At 43.1% G+C, this 21,383-nt stretch overlaps 1 protein-coding gene across 3 annotated transcripts in view; it reads left to right on the forward strand.

Moving 5' to 3' along the window:
• The first annotated feature begins 1,512 nt into the window (after positions 1-1,512).
• Positions 1,513-21,383, forward strand: part of LOC146180064 (uncharacterized) — a 33,398-nt gene continuing 13,527 nt past the window's right edge. The window contains exons 1-2 of one of the 3 annotated variants that reach the window (XM_084579409.1): positions 1,513-1,986; positions 7,058-7,214. The gene's annotated coding sequence lies outside the window, so the exon portion shown is untranslated. The remainder of the gene's footprint in view (positions 1,987-7,057; positions 7,215-21,383) is intronic. The other 2 variants (XM_084579407.1, XM_084579408.1) reach the window with 2 other exon arrangements.

Consider the following 21,383-nt stretch of genomic DNA (forward strand, 5'->3'; position numbering starts at 1 on the left):
TCGTTTAATAAATGATACTCTGTGTTTGTTTTTTTTCCTCTGTGGTGAAATTCTCTTCCCCTCTGTACTGTACCCAATACCCTGAGGATAAAAGAATAAGGGAACGGGAAAAAAGAAGCTAAGAGAATTAATGGTAGAGAGGAAGTGAGAGGGGGGGGGGGGGGGGAGGGGGGGATTCAGTGTGAGCTGGCAGAGTCCAGTTAGCGGACCTCTAATTTAGGGAAGGAATAAAGTAAGGAGCAAACAAAGGATGAGCGAGCACACTGATGGGCGCACAAAAGATGCAAAGTCAAAGAACGAATGAAACGACCGAAGGTTAATGCTTTGTTGTCAAACTGCCGTCGCTTATGCGTGCAGCAGGTTCAAATTCCGCGCGAAACATTATTCGCCTTCTGCGCTTTTATTTAAGCATTCACGAAGCCACAGATTGATAAAACTGCGCTGACTAATGGTCCTAGACAAAAACAACGCGGCAAAAATATTTTTCTCTCATCATCGGCCACAGTGTACGAGAAAATGGCTCTCAAAAAGCGTGTATTTACCATAGAAAAGCATTGCCTCCCACTACGTCACAGGCCGCTGAGTGAACATCCATCTCGTACGGCTTAGAGTAACTAGGGGACTTTATCTGGAACCGGCGCGGTACGCTGTGTCCCCACCTATATATCTTGCACCGTGATCTACATCCACTGGCTGATAATCGGAACCACCGGAACATCAGAAATCCAAACAGTCGTCTGCTAGCTGCTTCCGGCAAGGAATAACCATGAATAACTTTTTTTAGGACCTTGACACAACATATATGCGGAAAATACTGATTTGCTTAATCCAATTTGTCATCGTCGGCAGTTACGACAAACATAAAATAAATTTGTGCTATACTGTATCATAGTGTATATATTTCTTTTATTTTTACCTACCCTTTTCTTTCTGCCTATCACTCACCTCTTTGATTTCCTCTACCTTCTCCTCGCTATCCCTTTATTTCCGCCGCCCCAGTTCAGGTGCTTCAGATATAAGATAGCAGATACCGGGGCTGGCAAACATCTTTTCTTTCCTTTTGTACATATAATAAATAACCACTACAACACAACAACGCTGCAACTGTACACCGCTTCCACGGTAGCGCCAGTAGCGCGCGCTCTCCCTGCTCTTTCTGATTCTAGTTCTCCCCATTGGCTCTCCGGCTCCCCATGGCTCTCCTTTGAGAGTGAGACCGGCCAAGGAATTAATGATTAGTAATAAGTAAGTCTGTCGAGTAAAAAACCAGTTGTCGGGTTCATGTATTCGCAATCGGGTCGAGTAAAATAGCCGCGGAGCGGGTCGCGTTAACTCGCTTGCAGGGGGTAGGTTAACTCGCTTGACCCGCTTGTCTAAAAGCATGTAGACGCTGTCGAGTCAGGGAGTCGAGTTATGGCGAACTCTGGGATTAAAAAGCAACCGGAACGGCGGGGAGCGTCAGCAAAGTTGAAGGCTTTTTAGCCCTCATCAACGATAATAAATAATAATCGAAGCTCTCGATACTAAAAGGCAACGGAATCAATTGCGAGTAAGAAACTTGCACAATAACTTCAAATCTCGACGCTACGCGCCGCTGCGATACTTACTCGCTAGAAAGCGAGTTCATGTAGACACCAATCGGGTCGAGTAATGGTGACCTCGCTTACTCGACGCTTACCCGACCCGGTGTTGTCGAGTCCATGTATACAGTGAACTAGAATATTCTAGTTCACTGTAGTTCGTTCCTTTGATGGGCAGGAGCTTGATGGGCGCATAATGATGGGCGCGAGTGGCGCTACAATTTTTACCAAGCTTTGGGTCCTTGGTGCTTTGGTGCTTTGGTGCTCGGTGGTTCGTTTCTCTTCGGTCTGTCTATGCCTGTAGTTTCCGAACTGAAGTGCCGAAGGAACTGCTGAACTCCGCCCGCTTCGGTTGCATGGTCGCTTTTCATACTTCAATCTGAAACCTGGCGGCATCGATGACAAGGTATGTACCAAGTGCCACAGTACTCGTAGTTTTTAAATATACAACATTGGCCATTCTCTTCACGAAAAACGAAGGGCACACATGGAAAACAAGCGACAAGGTAGATCGTCGGAAAGGCAAAGATGTGTCTCCATTACAGTGAGACATTATTTTGCGTTCAGAAGGAAGGCATCGCGTCAGGATGGGCTCTGATTACACCTGTCTCGAGTGGCCCGAAGCTCCATGCTCTGCCCCTTCAGGGCAGATGACCAGTGTGAAAGCCCGAGTGTGCGTTTCTCCGACGCGGTTGGATCATGTCAGGCGAACCGATAAGAGCACTAGCGGCTGACCGCCACAGCTCCGGTATTGTCATTCTCATTAGTCCGCGAACGCCTGCCTCAATGTTTGTATGGCTTCGCGGTTGAATTATGCTGCAGCTCCCATCAGCGATGTGTACGAAGAATTTGTGTTAAGTACGTGTTTCTGAGAAAGTTGCGATTCATCAAACCTCTTTGTTCTGCCTGCTCTTAAATAAATTTATCAAATAACATTTATGTTTCTATTTTAGTAATGATCTTTCTTTATTAAAGCTCAGTTAGAGTGATGGTGTTAACATCCACTTCTGATTGTGCTTGGAAACTTGACAACACTTGGGAGTCTCAACTGAGCCAGGCAGATAGAGCCTAATTGTGTAATGACCTCGCAGTCTGGATTGAGTTTGATGAGCATTGACCCAATGAGGATTGAAAGTGCCGGTCATAGTGGTGTTACGTCCTAGTGGGAAGGCATCAAGCTGTCTGCTGAAGACATGATCGTTGCAGCATACAATGTACACGTACAAAGTAAATACTTCGTGTGGCAGTTTGTGAAGAAGTTGAGGGACAGAAGAAACATGGTACATAGAAATTCACCAGCGTTGGTGTACGTCATTTCTATCTCTTCTTTCTTATTATAGTTTAGTGTTCCCGGACCAGGACCCACAATTAACGGTGATATGCCCACTGGTGGAGTTGCATTTGTCACTACGGGTGAAGGTAAATGGAAAGAAAAAATGCACTGGCCTGTTAATTGGCTCCGACTGTGCCCTAACATCGCCTCATATGAACAGACCAGAGTTTATTTATTTACTATATATTTTCTAATACTGTTGGCCGGTAAAGGTCGTTTACAGGGTGGGGCAGATAAAACATTTTTCATAACAAAAGTAAATGTTTTTACAAAAGAGCAACGCAATAAATAACAGAAACGTGAATAAAAGTCGCAGTGTATAGAGGTTTCTGTTAATTAAATATTGAAAGGAAAATAATGTAGGTGACTGTGGAACAGCAACAGGTAAAGAATTCCACTTGACTATTGTGCTGAGAAAGAATGAGTAGGCGTATGCATTAATGTGTGATTGTGGAGTGTGGTAATTATAATCATGCCTTCTTCGTAGATTCCTTGTTCCTGATAAAACTAAATGGTTTTGGCAATATTGTAGGAGTTTCTAGGTAATAACAAAAGAAATTTCAACCTTGATGATTTCCGAAGATCTGCTAAAGAGGGTAACTAAAGAGGTCAAGAGGGTAAATTCAGCATTTGTGTGACCGAATCCTTTTGCAGAAATTTCAATAAGAGGAACCTGGAAGAGTAGAGAGAAGATTCAAAGAGGAGGCATGCACTGCAGTTGCAACAGCTATAGTCTAAAGTGGCGAGCGTGACGACAGCATGAACCTCAGATATCCCGGTGGCAAGGAGCCTCTGCCCCAACTGGTCAAGGCCCCTAGGTTCCCAGTCCTGGAGGGCTAGGAGGAGCCGTTCGCTCCCTTTGTTGCTTGCAGCTGCCAGACCTACCTCACCTGGAACACTTGAAACAATTGTATAGTAACAGAGATCAACTCCACAGTGGATCTTGCTATCAAGAGTAGATATAAGTGTGAAATGAATATCAGAAGGCCTGCCTCATTTCTTTAAATTAAAATTGGTTTGTAGGTAAGGAAAGGCATAGTATCTGCCACACTTTGTGTCTTGACAGCTGGGCAAGCTGGAACCGGATGTCCCTACCAATTCTGGTTCATGTGTTTTCACCAATGAGATGGCTCGAGGTCAGGGAGATAACACTTTGAAAATGGTGCAAACTCGGAATACAAGCCATTAACCGCACTGTTAGGGAAGGGACGGAGGTGGGAGAAAAAGTGGAAAGAGAAAAAGAGGTGCCGTAGTGAAGGGCTCCAGAGTAATTTCGACCACCTCGGGATCTTTAACATGCACTGACATCGCACAGCACATGGACGCCTCTCTGTTTCGCCTCCATCTAGCAGTAAATCTTGCACAAAAAAAAAAATACATGTAGGATGTAGGATGCATTGTTGTATTGGTTTGTGACTAGTAAAATTTTTGCACAAACAAATATTTCTTATACACAGGAATATACGGTATATTGGTGTCGTCTTTCACTTGGTGGTGTAAATGGGTGCCAAAAGCATCTTGCACTTGATGACTGTTTCTCTGGAACTTAGCTTTTAAATAATGATTTTTCCTTTCTTCTTGCCACCTGATGATAAATAGAGGCCATGGTTCTCCTCGGTAAGAGGAGTAATGTCATTGTCAGTTTGCAAGGTCTTTTCAAGTACGAGACATCAGCCTTGCCTTTTGACTGAGCCACATGTCGCAAAGGGATTTATAACTGTGAGCTATTATAGTGAGTGTTGATTGTGTAAAATCTCAGAGTTCAAGTGATGCTTCTCCATTACAGCTCTTCAATGAATATCCGGTTGCCAACATTTAATCCAAATATCATTTTGGCACCGAATCTCAAGTGTGCACATTTTGCAACCTACATATGCATGATTTCAGCAAGTAGTGAAGTAGCTTTATAAACTGGTTCTAAGGCTAAAGAAAGCCTTTCCTTATGCCCAATGAACGTTTGAGTGCTCAGAAACAGTGAGAAGTCCAACAGTAATGTGTCTACACCATGTCTACACTGATCTCAGTAAATTCTGGTTGGCATTCGTTGGAGTTAATTATTAATTGCTGGGTAATTCTTCCCTGGATGGTGCTTCTCTGATGGATACTTATTTAAGAATAGGAAAAGGCATACACACGCACACTTTTGTCAGTTTTCATTTTAAAGGCTTGCATAGGCTAGCTTCACTCAGTTATTGTTCCGAGTGAAAATAGATGCTCTGACTCTTTAAGCCTATTACCTTTGGTGCAGGGGAAAAGATGAATTTAATAATTAGATAACTGTACATATTTAAATATCTTCCCATAAGTTGGTTTCATGTCATGATGTCCGTGCTGAAAAGGACAGGTTGCCAGCACTTTGCAGTGAATGACAGTATAGCATAGCCTCTGGAGTCTGCACCAAGAATTGATTGATGTTGACGCATGCGTCTATTCTGTATCATCAGCTGGTAATGGTACCTCTCATATCTCATTGCTCAATCTTTTCCAGCTTACAAAAACTGTTTTCACCCAAAATGGTGTCTTTGTGAAATTCTTGAAGCTCTTACACGTACAAGTGAACTGCAAGCGAGAAATGGGGACAGCTACAGCACTTGTAGGAAGCATTTGCTACAGAACTCGCTGGTCAGTCAGGGGCATTTTATCCAGTGACCTGAAATGCAGCTGGAAACTGAAAACCAGATCAGTGGTCACCGCAGCAAGTGCAGGCCGTTGCAGCTATCTCAGTCACAAAAAAGTAGACATTGCCAACTGCATTGTGCACAGCAGCATGTTGTTGCAACGTGCGCGTGTGGTGGAAATATAAGCTTCATCACGAAGCGTACAACTAAACTTCAAGGATCCTCAGTAGCATGCAAGTGGCTGTAGTGGCAACAGCACGACTGAGTGAAAATTGCATGTGCATATAATAGTCAAATGGTGGCCTGTGCTATTGGTCATCGCATGCTTGGTGATGATCAATGCAGCAAGTATGATTGTAGGTGACGCTTGTGGTTGACTCAGCTGTGGTCATTGTGATTTTTTATGTTAGTGTATTGCTTCCTGTCAGTCATATGTGGAACGGTATCGGTTGTTTCTGGAATGCACGCGTAATCTGGCTGAACGTTTTCCTTATGGAACCGCGTAAAGCATGAAAGACAGTTCAGCTGCATATTGCCTCTGCATGCTACAGCTTTTGCTATAAAGAATGAGCACTCAAATGAAAGGTGCCAAAAACTGGCCTTGTGAGCCGGCATCTCACGAACTGCGTGCATGATGAACTATGTTGCGAATATTTTCGGCTGAGCCAAGTTTGAGGAGGTGGTATTTGCATTTCGTAATTGAGAAGGATTTTTTGGTGTACCTGCCTGGAAATCAGATCGGCTTTTCCACTGCATAAGAAACAAGGAAGACCGCATGCCTGCATCATGTGTTTTTATGAGTGCATATTTCTTTTTTAAAAGAACAGACACTTTGTGATTTCACCATGCCTGCCGCATATGCAAAGATGACGTTTCGATGGCTGATTGTAGTTAGTGCGGCTTAACTGGCCGCTTAACAAACCCAACAGAGTCTGATGTATAAGGACCAAGAGTTCTACAGCTTTTGCAATGCAGAATGTGAGACAAAAATTCAGAACTTTTTTTTCTGTGTCTAGTCTTTGTCTCAATCATCTGTTCTGCATTATTTTTATTGTGAAGCCCCGTTCACTTTTGGCTATGCTTACTTCACTGCTGTTGTTGTACTTGCAAGGTAATTGCCCAATGACAGGTGCACAGTGTTCTTTGAGCAAGCTAATAAATATAGTACCGCCAAACACAGCTGTACAAGCATACACAAGTGGCGGCACCACATGTGCATCTGTAAAGGCACTCCTTTCAAGGTTGTGAAAGCTTTGTTTTCAGTAGAAGTGGCATTTTTGCCATTACTTGACACTAACATGTTAACCTATCCTGACCTAGTGGTACACTGTAGCACCTCTATAAAAGTAGGTGTTGTTACATGTATAACATCAATGGCCTATAGCCCATGCTTGAGAGCCTGTATAATGTTAAGCGAGCACAAGTAACCGAGTGGTGAGTGGGGCATCATGGCTATTATTCCGGACTCAAGTGCGAACTCGTGTCATCAGTTTGCAATGTGTGATATACCATGCACCTCTTGAAAGACGCAGGTAACCTTGAGGTTGAGGCCGAAGTTGGTTGGTTAGAAAGCGCCGACCGGTTCACCTCCAGCATCAGCAGCAGGCGAGCGCTCATTCCAGTGCAGCTACTGCCCCTTGGTATTCACACTTGCTGAGAACTGACACCAAAGGACACAAAGAGGTGAGCTCCCCTTCAAGTACTACTGCTGCACTATGGCATTTCCACACAGGGGCGAGTATGTTGTGCACATTGGCAAGCACAACTGGGAGAAGTTTCATTGCTGCAGGGTTTTCGGCAGCATCTTTGCGACTGCAAGGAGCTTAGTGGGGCACAGGTGCCATCAAGTGAGAACCTTCCTGAGCTGGGTGGCATGTCTATTGACACCGTGGACAAGCGGGACGAAGTGAAAATTCTTGTTTGCAAGATGCGTCTCATTCGCTTGTTGCCAGTGAAAGGTGGTATTTAAAACGGCTTATCGTTTTATTACACTGTGTCCGTCTTGGATTTTAAATAATGTACAGGCATCATTGTCTTTCCAAGGCTTGGGTGTCTGTCATGACGAATTGTGTTGTTTTCAATCTTTGGCCGATGCTAACTCAACTGCTGTGTTCAACTCAACTCTCTTCGCAACTCTACTGGAAATCAAGAAGAAGAAATGGGCATGGACTTGTAGTGTGAAAGAGAGTAACTGATGGTTGCTAAGGGTAACAAATTGAATTCTAAAGGAAGGAAAGCTTAACAGGGGGCGGCAGGAAGTTGGGTGGGCTGATGAGGCTAAGTAAGAAGTTTTTAGCATCAAGTGGATGTAGCTAGCACAGGACCTGATACAGCAAAACCTTGTTACAAGCGACACTCAAGGGACCCGAAAAAGATGTCTTTTGTAACCAAGGTCTCTTGTAAGTAAAAATTATTACCAACTCATGTGTGTGGCAGTTTAGATTTCCTCAGCTAAATTCTGTTTCATACCAGTGTCCTTTTTTGTTGCAATATGTCAGGAACCGAGGAGGAATGCCTCCTTTTGACTAGGAAGTCAAAATGTCTCGGTTGTTTCAGCCACTGTCATCACATTCCTGTGTGACTGAAACAACAGAGACACTTTAACTTCCCAGTCAAGAAGAGGCACTCCTGGGTTGCTTACATATTACAACGAAAAAATACACCAATATGGAACAGAATTTAAGTGAGGAACTCTAAACTGCTGAACATATGAGTTGTTACGAGTCACCTGCATTGCATGAGCATGCCTGGGTTGCGTCTGTTCTAAATAATGAAGTTACTTTAGGGACCTGCAAAAGTTGCCCCTAAGTAACAGAGTGCCTCTTGTAACCATGTCTCTTGTATGCAATGTTGTCGTCATGACAAACATAGGAAAACCAACCAAACCATTTTCAAGTGTCTCATAACCGAGTGTGTCTTGTAACCATGTCTCTTGTAACGAGATTTTACTGTATATGATACGCCTTGGTGGTTGACTGTTTTGAAATTTCATCTTTGCCGGAGAGCATTCCATCTGATGCTAGCTAACAGTAGGAATTTAAAAAACAAAAATGCAGTGTGCATGCTGCAAACTCTTTCCACTCGAGGGTTAACAACCTTTCCCCATCGGCACTCATCCTACTTTCTCTATCCCACGGTTTATGTGTTAACACAGAAATGTTGTTGCCGCGTTCTCCAAAGAGGCGCCGCGGGGGCGTTCATTGCCCCGGTGACAAAAGCTGCTGCAGCTTGGAGAAAGGGGGGGGGGGGGGGGGAGAGGAGGAGGAGCGGGCGCGTAGCGTCCAGATAAAGGGGCATTGTTTGGTGAATCTTCCTTGAAGTCCCTGAATGGGAAGTGGGCGCCCTTCCAGGTTGAGTCTGAAGAAAGGTGTCGTGAAGCGATGGTACCGGCCCTTAATCCCCCCTCCTGTGACAAAGCTTGAACCGGTCAGAGAAGGAGACAGGGGTCCGTGGCGGCTGGTCCGACGGGTTAGTAGCAGAGATGCGTGGGAACGAATATCTTCGCCAGTTCTCACAGGGTCAGTTTCCCCTAAACCCCCCAAAAAAAAAGAAAAAAAAAAGCTGCCGTTTATCGCGGCCTTACATGTAGCATTCATTTTTGTATTGATCTTACTTCCAACTCTGAAGTGCGCTGTTGCATACTTCCTAGTTTTTATAAGTTTCATAAAAATCTGAGCATGTTCCTGGACTAACTGGACTGACCAGAGACAGATAGGCCAGTGAAAATAGTGGTTTTCTGTTCGAAGCATATTCGGCACGCAAGTAAGCAATTTTTCTCAGGTAATTTCAAAGGCGAATATATTGGAAATACTCTTAGATGCACAAAAAAATTATTGGCACGATAAGCATTTTGGCAGCAGCGGCAATGGTATACGGACACCAAATAATTCTACTCTGCATTTTACAGGTTGATGCTGTTCTTTAACATTTATAAAACCGAGCTAGGTTGCACGCGTTGCCGTTGCTGCCGGAAAAGTGTCCTTTTGTCTTGCATATTGTTGCTCTGGTGTTATGTTGCACCTACCATTAGGATATATAGTGGTTTTCTGTTCGAAGCATATTCGGCACGCAAGTAAGCAATTTTTGCCAGGTAATTTCAAAGGTGAATATATTGGAAATACTCTTAGATGCACAAAAAAATTATTGGCACGATAAGCATTTTGGCAGCAGCGGCAATGGGATACGGGCACCAAATAATTCTACTCTGCATTTTACAGGTTGATGCTGTTCTTTAACATTTATAAAACCGAGCTAGGTTGCACGCATTGCCGTTGCTGCCGGAAACGTGTCCTTTTGTCTTGCATATTGTTGCTCTGGTGTTGTGTTGCACCTACCATTACGATATGGCATGCTGCCTGTAAACATGGAACGATCGAACTGAGCTGAAGTTTGGCGTCGTTCGTAAGGCCTTCCACTACTAGACTTTCATTTATCTTTGTGTACAGTGGTATAGAGTGAACGAGTATAAATTTGTAGCTGGGTAGCATTCAATGCAGTGTAGTTTGCAATAAATGAAGAATTGAATCTCCTCTTATCGCTAAGTGAGGGGCTGAACGAGAAGCCCCCTGGCACAGTAAAAGAGCTTGCGAAAACTCTGGTCAACCTTGTGCAGAAACTTTCATTAGAGCCGACATCCGAGCTATTGCAGCTGATAACAAAGTAGCGCTCAGCGAACTATAAGAAGTTAAGGATTCTGTGACACATATGAACTTGGTTTTTGAAGGCTTGCGTGTAGACGTACAGAATGTTGTGCAGGACCTGACAACTGTCAAGAATGAGCAGGCAGAGCAACGGAATGAGACTTTGCGACTGCGTAAAGAACTAAGTGAGACGCAACAGGAAGTAGACGAATTGAACCAGTATTCTCGCTGAAACAACATTGAAATCAAAGGTGTGTCGCAGTCCGCTGGAGAATTACTACCTGACATGATGCTTCAGATAACAAATCGCTTAAACGTTGATCTTAAAGCTCAGGATATCGATGTCATTCATCACACTCCTACCAAAAAGAAAGATCAATCAAACATTGTCATGAAGTTTTTCTTTGGAACTGTTCGTGACCAGCTGGTACAAAAGGCAAGAAGACAAAGGCTCTCTACTTCAGTCTTGGGATTCCAGGAGGGGAATCCGCTCTTCTTGAATGAACGCCTATGCCCAGAGTACAAGATTCTCCTCGGTAAAGCAGTACAACAGAAAAAAGACAAGGGCTGGAAGTTTGCCTGGGTGTCACAAGGCAAGATTCTAATGCGGAAAAGTGAAAACTCCCATGTTTTTCACATAGCTTGCGAAGAGGACCTAACTGTAGTTTTCTGAACATGGTTTACCAATTTTATTTTATGACTTCATCTAACAGCCATGGTTTTCACGGTTGAACAGGTAAATAATGAATTCACAAAAGATTCACTCTTTTCCTTACTTCATTGTAATCTCCGTAGTGTTCAAAAAAACCTTGACTTATTTCTAGCATTTGTATCTACACATGAGTTTAAATTTGATATTATAGCTCTCTCAGAAACCTGGCTGAGAAGTGGTGATGAACTGTCTATTCCTAGATACAACTTTGTATCGAGCCCTAGAGAAGATAACCGACGTGGTAGAGAGGTGGGACTGGTAATTAAATCTACCCTACTGTTTAACATTATACCTGAAGGTGGGACCAGGAAAATAAATGTTGACTCACTCTTCATCACATTCTCATGTGGAATATCAGTTGGTGTCATATATAGACCCCCAAACTCTAATATGACCCAGTTTTTAGACTTCATGGAGAGTATACTGAGCGATATAGCGAATAAACCAATGGACTATGTTTTAATCACGGGTGACATAAACATCGGCGTATCTTCTAGTATATACAGCGAGTACGCATTTTTGCTGAAATCATATAATTTTCAGAATTTAATTTCTGATCCAACAAGAATGACCGCTGCTTCAGCAACTGTAATTGGTCACTTAATATGCAGTGGTGCGGACAATGTATTAGCAGGGGTGTACAATACTACTATAACAGATAACTCGCCAATTTTTTGCTTGCTGCGTATGAATACGAGCACTCCCATTTGTATGAGTTCTGCACCAATTGCGCGAATTATCAACTATTGATGGAGAAAATATACAATTTAGATTTCAACAACGTGTATCATACAAATGTTCACACTGAATTTGAAAATTTTGTTGAGGCTCTTGAGTCTGCCATATCGAAATGCACATCACGCATTACCCGTAGGTATGAGCAACCTTTGTGCCCGTGGATGAATCAATACATACTTGAGGCTATAAAAGAGAAGAATAAATAGTATCGTAAGTGGAAATGTCAGAAAGATAAAGTTTATTATTTAAAGAAGTTCAGATCCTCTAGAAACCATGCTGTGGCATTGTGGCAGTAATACGGATTATAAAAAGAAGAAAACAACTCTAAGCTAATACAGAAAGCACAAGGAAACAGCCAGAAAATGTGGGACGTAGTAAATAACGTAATCGGTAGACAATTACAACAGCACGTAGTTCCCGAACACATTGATGAAAAGACAGTTGATAGGTTTAATAATTACTTCACAAAAATTGGCCCTGAGCTTGCAGCTAATATTCCTAATTTACCATGCTCTGTTAATAACACCTTCTTACTGCAAGCCATTGCCGATTGTGAAATCACAGCAATTGTGAAAACTCACGCCGCAAACAAGGCAACCGGACATGACGGCATTACTGTGAGAGCGTGAAAAGAAAACATTCACCATCTTGCACCACTCCTGGCAACAATAATGAATCACGCACTTTACGAAGGTATTTATCCAAATATTTTGAAGATCTTGAGGTATTGTGAAGTATCTGAAGTATCTTGAAGTATTTTGAAGATCTTGAAATATTTTGAAGATCTTGAAATATTTTGAAGATATTTTGTACATGATGCCGGTGTAGTGGTGGCCTAGTGGTATAACATCTGCCTCGCATGCAAGAGGACCGGGGTTCAAATCCTGGTGCCCCGCAAATCTCTACCGGATTAAAAAAAAAAACGCGTGTCGATGGAATTCCATAAACAGGCACGGGGTGCGACCTGATGCCGGTGAACACCTCTGACAACGCACTCCCTTATCATAACAGGAGTTGGCCACCCTGGTGCATTCATTAGCCGGAACAACTGACCACGGCGGCGGTCAGACCTGTGACGCAGCAGGGGGTGCTAAGAATTCCTGGCTCCGCTGGACAGGCCGCCATTGGAAACTGACCCTGGCAACGTTCAATGCTAGAACCCTAGCTAGTGAAGCTAGTTTAGCAGTGCTGTTATAGGAACTAGAGGGCATGAAATGGGATGTCATAGGGCTTAGTGAGGTTAGGAGGCCGAATGAGGCATATACTGTACTGAAGGATGGGCATGTACTGTGTTATCGAGGTTTACCAGAGAGGCGACAACTAGGAGTAGGTTTCCTTGTCAATAAGTATATAGCAGATAATATAGATGAATTCTATAGTATTAATGAGAGGGCTGCAGGCATCGTAATTAGGCCTAATAAGCAGTATAAACTGAAGGTTGTACAGGCCTATGCCCCTACATGTAGTTATGATGACCAGGCAGTTGAAAGCTTCTATGAAGATGTAGAATCGGCAATGCGAAAAGTAAAGACGCAGTATACTGTACTAATGGGCGACTTCAATGCCAAGGTAGGGAAAAAACAAGCAGGAGACAAGGCAGTAGGTGACTATGGCATTGGTGCTCAGAATAGCAGGGGGGGTTACTAGTTGAGTTTGCAGAGCGTAATAAGTTAAGAATCATAAATACCTTCTTCAGCAAACGGAAAAACCGGAAATGGGCATGGAAAAGTCCTAACGGGGAGACTAAAAATAAAATTGACTTCATACTGTATTCAACCCCCGCCATTATGCAAGATGTAGAGGTAATCGGGAAAGTGTGATGCAGTGACCTTGAGGATAGTGAGGCCCAGAATTAGCCTAAATCTGAAGAAGGAACGCAACAGATTAGTACGAAGGAAACCCATGAACGAATTAGCGGCAAGGGGGAGGGCAGAAGAGTTCAGGATCTCGCTACAGAATAGATATTCAGCTATTTCAGAGATTCAACAATTATCTCAGAGATATCTTTACTGAGTGCGCTGCATAAGTAGGCGGTAGGATAGTTAGAGAGGATACCGGTAAGCTGTCTAAGGAGACGAAAGATTTGATTGAGAAACGCCAGTGTATGAAGGCTTCCAATCGAACAGACCAGATAGAATTGGCCGAGATATCAAAGCTAATCAATAAGCGCAAGGTGGCCGATATAAGGAAGTATAACATGGAGAAAATTGAGCACGCTCTAAAGAACGGGGGAAGCCTTAAAGTGGTAAAGAAGAAATTGGGCATAGGCAAAAACCAGATGTATGCTCTAAGGGGACAAGGCGGGCAACGTCATCACGAATATGGACAAGATAGTCAAAGTAGCTGAGGAGGTCTATACAGATCTCTGCAATAGCCAAAGTAGTCAGGATCGTATTGAGATTGGCAATAGGGAAAAATAGTCAGACGTTCCACCAGTGACGAAGGACGAGGTCAAGAAAGCATTAGAAACTATGAAAAGGGGGAAACCAGCTGGAGAGGATCAGATAACTATAGATTTGTTGAAGGATGGGAGGGATATAGTGCTAGAAAAACTGGACGCCTTCTATACGCAGTGCCTGGTGTCATCGACGGTACCGGAACCATGGAAGAATGCAAATTTATTATCCTCATTCATAAGAAATGGGACGCTAAGGATCTTAAAAATTACAGACCAGTCAGCTTACTGTCTGTTACGTATAAGGTAATCGCTAATAGAATCAGTACAACCTTAGACTGCAATCAAGCAAAGGATCAAGCAGGTTTTCAGAAACGGTACTCTACTATCGATCATATCCATACCATCAACCAGGTGATAGAAAAATGGTCGGAATATAACCAGCCCTTATACATAGCATTCATTGATTACGAAAAAGCATTTGACTCAGTAGAAACCGCGGCGGTGATGCAGGCATTGCGAAATCAAGGGGTAGACGAGCCATACATGAAAGTGCTGGAAGATATATATAGTGGCTGCACAGCAACCATAGTTATGCATAAAGAAAGTAACAAAATTCCCATAAAGAAAGGTTTTAGGCAAGGAGATACGATCTCTCCTTTACTATTCACAGCTTGCTTATAGGAAGTATTCAGAGACTTGGAATGGGAGCAGTTTGGGGGATAAGGGTAGATGGAGAATACCTCAGTAATTTGCGATTTGTTGATGACATTGCCTTGCTAAGTAACTCGGGGGATGAACTGCAAATAATGATTAATGACCTAGACAGGAAAAGAAAAAAGGTAGGCTTTAAAATCAATATGCAGAAGACTAAGGTAATGTTCAACAGCTTCGGGAAGGAACAGCAGTTTACGTTAGGTAGCGAACTACTGGAAGTAGTAGGCGAATATGTCTACTTAGGACAGGTAGTAACCGAAGATTTGGACCATGAAAAGGAAATAACAAGAAGAATAAGATTGGGATGGAGCGCATTTGGCAAGCACTCGCAGATTATGACTAGCAGCTTACCGGTATCGCTCAAGAGGAAAGTATACAACAGTTGCATCTTACCTGTACTCGCCTGTTGGGCTGAAACGTGGAGGCTAACCAAGAGGGTTCTACTTACGTTGAGGACAGTGCAGAGTGCTGTGTAACCAAAAATGGTAGGGGTAACATTAAGAGATAGGAAGCATGCAGATTGGGTCAGAGAAATAAATAAGAGAAAAGTTACTGACATTCTAGTGGAAATCAAGAAGAAGAAATGGGCATGGGTGGGACACGTAGTGCGAGGAGAGAATAACCGATGGTCGCTTAGGGTAACAAACTGGATTCCAAAGGAAGGAATGCGTAGCAGGGGCCGGCAGAAAGTTAGGTGGGCGGATGAGGTCAAGTTCGCAGGGGTCAAGTGGATGGAGCTGGCACAGAACCGGGTTGGAGAAATATGGGAGAGGCCTTCGCCCTGCAGTGGGTATAGTCAGGCTGATGATGATGATGAGAGTTACACCAGTTTACAAACAAGGGGATAGTAATGATCCAGGCAGTTACCGTCCAATCTCAGTTTTGAGTATCATTAACACTGTGTCCGAAACACTTATCGCAAAGCAACTAAATGACTACTTGGAGAGATCTGGAATAATATCTCACTGTCTACATGGCTTCAGGAATAACAGGTTTACATCTACAGTAGTAATGGCATTGTCTCAAGAGTTATGTACATCTTTGCATAATAATGAAATATTCATAACCTTGTTCCTGGACTCAAAAAAAGCATTTGATACTGTTAACATTTTAATTCAGAAGCTAGAGCACTATGGGTTTAGGGATTCCACTCTTGATTTCTTTACAAGCTACCTTACTAACAGAAAACAATTTGTCCACCTAAAACACTTAAAATCATCTCGACAACCTGTCTGTGCTGGAGTGCCCCGGGGGTCAGTCCTAGGCCCTGTACTGTTTTCTATTGATGTTAACGATTTTCCTCTCTGTATGCAGAATTGAAAAACGGTGATGTACGCTCATGACACTGCAAAAGTTTTTACAGGCAAAACTCTAACTGAAATTGAGGCTAAGACACGCGAGTGAAGTAACATCTCTGCATGGTTTAAGGCTAATAGACTGAGATTAAATGCTGTGAAAACAAGGTATATCCTGTTTAGGTCAAGGCACAAACATATCACAGATACACGATTACATATTTGCCTCAATAACGTTTTAATTGAGCAAGTTGACACCATTAAATACCTCGGCATAACTCTAGATAAGAACCTTAATTGGCACAAACATATTGATACCCTGTGCTCCAAGCTTGCTTCAGCTTGTCACATTTTATATAAAACATGGGCGTTGCTGGACATATCTGTACTGAAGATCATTTATTTTTTTCTTTTTCATTGTCATTTGACTTACTGCTGCAAGTCATGGGCTAGTACATACAAGTCTTACAGTCATCAAATTATCTCTTTGCAGAAAAGAGCTCTGTGAATAATAACATACTCGAACAAGTATCAGTCTAGTGCTCCTTTGCTCAATAAGTTAGATTTTGCAGTTTCCATTATTATACGAAATGAGAATCGCAATGGTAGTAAATAATATTTTACAGAACAATTGCCCGCTCTCAATTTATATTTTTGTGTTGCCTAACAGGAGCACTAGAAATGCAAGCAATATTAATTTTAATTACCCTGTAACCTGAAACGCCTATGGTCAGCACCTAATTCAATATTGTGGGGCGAAAGTATGGAATAGTGTACCACTTGAAATTAAAATGGCTAACAATTTTCTGTTTTCAGTTAAGCGCTTCTATTTTTCGAAGATTGAGAGTTATGTTTGTTCATCTTTTTATGTCTGCTGTTGAGTGTTGCTCGCTATTACTTTGTTCACTGATCATTTATAACTGAGTTTCATGTTGGTATCTTCTGTTGCTGTTATAACAAATGTGTACATTGGGCTTATACTAGCTTCGGCTATTAGCCCAGCAGTTTTTGCAAACGTTTTGTATCTCTGATGTGAAAATAAAGAAGAAAAAAAAGCATTTTTAGGTGCACATAATTTCCCAACACTCAAGACCATTACAGAAAAAATAAAGCTGGCACTGAAGCTTTGTAGCTCGCTTTAGTTGCTTTGGCCGTTGGCTAAAGGGTCCATAGGAAATCGGTTCAGGCGACCTACATGGGGAATAGGCGTGTTTATGGGATGTGAGACCTCCAACCACTTCTTCTCACAAAAATTTCATTATGGTGAAAACAGGACTACAAGATGAACGAGCATGAACCTGATAATGTGCAAAGGGTCATTGTTACCTGCCTTCACTTGCTTTGCATCAGCTGCAGAATTGTGCTGTCACAACTTAGGAGGCTATCAGTGGCCGCATGTTCGTCATGGGTGCACATGGACACATATTCTTTGCTATGGCATTACTCGTTAACTCCTCATGGACAAGCAAACATTCAGGCGCAGTGTCATCGGCACCATGCTGCTTTCGCCATGCATTGGCAGTTTGGAATCTGGTGAGACGACCATTTCATCCTTTCCAGCAACAAAGCCTCCGTACTTGAAGCTTCCTTTGATACTTCTTTTGAAGCTTAAAGCTTTGACTTTTGGAGTGGGGCAGGCATGGCAGCAGACCAACAGCCCAACATATGAAAGCAATTCTTCGACAGCAACATTGGCAATGTCGGTAGTGGTACTGTTATACTGGACTTTGGATTTTGTTGAATTAGACTGGACATGAGGGTTGCTCGTTTATAATGGGATGGACAATAAAGGAGGCATTTGTTGTGTACATTACCTTTTGATTGCACGGTGTCACTTCCCTGTCAACTGCGTTGCTCCCTTATGGTTGTACTAAAGCAAAACTTAGAACCACCTCTAGCAAGCTAATAACAATAATATAATATTGTCACGTGGTGGTAACCAGGGTCGATGACACAAATGAAGACACAGGCTTGATGGTACGGAAATTAACTCTTTATTGGGCTGACTTGCGCCCGCAAAAGAACTAAGCAACTCGGCGGCGGCGATAGCAGCAAACGTGTTGGTCGATCGTCGAACAAAGAATGCCTGTCACACTCGTCAACGCTCAATTTAAAGGCTGCACAGAACAATCTAGATGTCGCAAACAGCTACCAGCACGGGCTGGAACATTGTGGAAAGACACACGAGTGGCCGGAATCTTCGAGATAGATCTTGGTGCATCTTGAGCTACAGCGAAACTGATAAAGGTGTGACTCGCGACATCGAGCATTAACAAAGATTACGGAACTGATACGCGATCCAGAATCAGAGGGATAAGCCTGTATGTTGGCGGCTGTTAAAAACCAACAAATACAGTTTTGAAGGTTTCGCGGCAGTATTAATTTTGCGCTCAGAAATAGAAATGAAAGGGAAAAAAATGGTGCCTACTCCATAGGAACTTGTTATAGAACCGCTTTTGTGTGGAGCATCTTTTGTTCACTCAGTACCTGCCGAGATCAGGCTTAGCTGCTGCGTTAGGTACAGGTACTGCTCTCAAATCTATCATTGCTATGCTCTAAAGCACCTTCTCTTTGACCTAACAGATTGCTTTAGTGTCCATGATCATTGGTACTTTATACACTGTGCCATGATATGTGCCTTGAGGTATCTTTATATGTATGTTGATGCCCTCGGGAATTCATGCCCTTGCAGCAGCAGCTTCAGTTCTACATCAGACTTGACACAAGACCGACCCAACAACGTGCTCTTCCTTGAGCATATACAGTACAGGCATCCAGCAGCTTCTAGAGGCCTGCCTTAGCCTGCCTCAAGCATGTTGGCATAGAGGAGGGTTCTGACAATCTGTTACACTAACCACCCACCGTCCGTATACATCACGTCGAAGCTCTCACCACACCTTTTCAGTCCATCGTCTAGATTGCTCAGCAGTAGCGTGAATAACGGCAGGAAGAGCACCCAAAATATTTTGCTGACTACGATGCACTTCAACTGGACAACATTGAAGGCCTTGACACTCTGCGGCTACCTGGGTTTTTGTGTAGAGAGCCCTGGGCAGGGTGACCATGTCTTGAGGCAATCTCTTGAAGTGTAGCTCATTCCACAGGGTACCATACTCTACGCAGTTGTATGCCTTCTCCACATCTAGGAGCTCTGCCACAGTTCTCTCTACACTCTCCCATCACAAGTTATACGCACTGTAGTAGGATAAACAGATTGCTCTCCAACTGCCACTCCCGATGAAAGCCCTGCTGTAGCGCGCCCAGCGCTTTTTCCTGCTCTGCTTACACCTGATCTGTCTGTACAAGACTTGAGCGAACAACCACTAAAGGCCTCGTCGTGGTGGCTTGGTGATTAGGGCACTTGACTGCTGGTCCCTAAGGATGTGGATTCAATCTTGGCCACAGCGGCCACTTTTTGGGGGTGGGTCTCTACTGTACCGAATTACTCTAGGCCTTCCACTTCCATTACCTGGTGCCTTACTTTTTTGTTGGGACCTGCCTTTTTATGAGCTCGGATAGGTGATGCATACCCATTTGAACTGATCGGAAATAAATCAGTAGCCACCAAAAAAAATCTTTAAAAATAATTTTCACACTCGTTATCATCGGCCACTCCTAAATAAATAAGGCCGCACTCATGAAAACGCTTCTTGGCAGCGCAGAAGCATCTGGAATATTAAACAAGGTGTGAAATGCAGGTCTCTGCTTTTTTTGTTATAGTTAATGGACAAAAAAAACTTGTTAATTGCTACCTCAAGAACCTTTGTTATTGAAGGGTTGAAGCTTGACAGTGTTTTGTTGTGGAGAGAAATGGAATGCAATGAATCTTACGGACATTTTGCCGGGGCCTCTAAAATGATTCGTTTTGTAGCGAAATTCTTGCTTGCAGTTTTCTTTATTGCGTAGGATTGAACTTTAATTGCACACAAAGGAGAACACGTGCCGTTAGCTCAGACTCTTTATGCAGGGGCCTCATGTCCTTCAACTAGAGTCTGTGCGCTGCTACAGGCACCTGGCAGGTACAGTATGGTCCACTGTTAAAGGGAACATGCAATCGCATGGCCTACACAGTTCTCAAGACACTGCCGCGAAAGACTGGCGCGAATGGATGGCAATGTGTGCATCTCCAGGAAGAGCAGTCAGTTATGTTTACTGCGCATACATCTTGTACATCACTTGTCATCGGCTCTGGTGAGAGTGCTTTGCAGAGGACGGCGGCCACATGATCTCATGTTCCCTTTAAAATTGGACCGCACTGTACATATCTAGGCAATGCAGTCATGCTCCCTCTCATCTGGGACACACGCATACAAAGACTTATTCCAGCATACGCATTTGCAGCAGTGTGCTGCGTATGCCTAGGAAGTGTCCTTCCTTGGCTGCCCATATGCAGCAATACTATTCCAGAGGAGCAACATTAATAAAACCGTGCAAAGCTAGCATTTCACGAACATGATTCGCTTTAAAATACATACTATACTTTAAGGATTTGAAAACTATACTTTAAAGGACTATAACATCTAATTTTTGGGTTTGGGTTTTATCATTTGTAACGATACCTTGGACATTACTGTACATGGATCACCATGTCACATTCGTCTACGACTGCTGAAAATCGGATTTTTTTTATTGCGAAAGCAATATTAATCGCACTTTCAAGCCTTTGCGTGACCCAGCCGCAGTTACGTCTTACCCACGTGACACTGTGACGTCACACCCCACGTGACACACGGGCTGGCAGGAGCTGCCAACTTGGGTCTGTCGTTTCACATGGGACGGTTATGTCAGAATCAGCCTGCTAGGACCCTGGCATTCACGTTATCCCTATAGGCCACTAAGGCACGTTCATGTGGGTTGGTTAATGCGGGGCTTTATATGTGGCTGAGAAAGAAGAAAAAGAGAAGAAGAAGAACGCTTGGTCACCCGCAGCTAATGCTTTCGCTCAATATTTGGTTCAGCAGCTTTGAATCCTTGTAATTTTTCTCACATGTTTCGGTTTTAACATCCGAGCTATGGCTACGACGCTACAGTCATGTCTAGGTCACGAGAGGGATGAAAATACAGCGATATAATCACTGCTGTCATTTAAGTTCACTGCAATGATAAAGCCAGCCTTCCTCAAGAACCGGAATCACTACAAGTGAAGAATGAGTGATTGCATCACTGCTTTTACATGCCACGCATCAAGACATGATTGTGACATCACAGCCATCTCTCGGATGTCAAAACCGAAACTGGTGAGAAAAGAAATTTCAATAATAAATTACTTAACGGTCCTAAGTAAAAACTGCGAGCGGATCGATATACAGAAATGACTTACACGCCATTAACAAGAAGAAAAATGCCACCAAAATT

Source organism: Amblyomma maculatum, chromosome 9 (genome assembly GCF_055883805.1).
Source record: "Amblyomma maculatum isolate TAMU_Amacu chromosome 9, ASM5588380v1, whole genome shotgun sequence".
Taxonomy (NCBI): Eukaryota; Metazoa; Arthropoda; class Arachnida; order Ixodida; family Ixodidae; genus Amblyomma; species Amblyomma maculatum.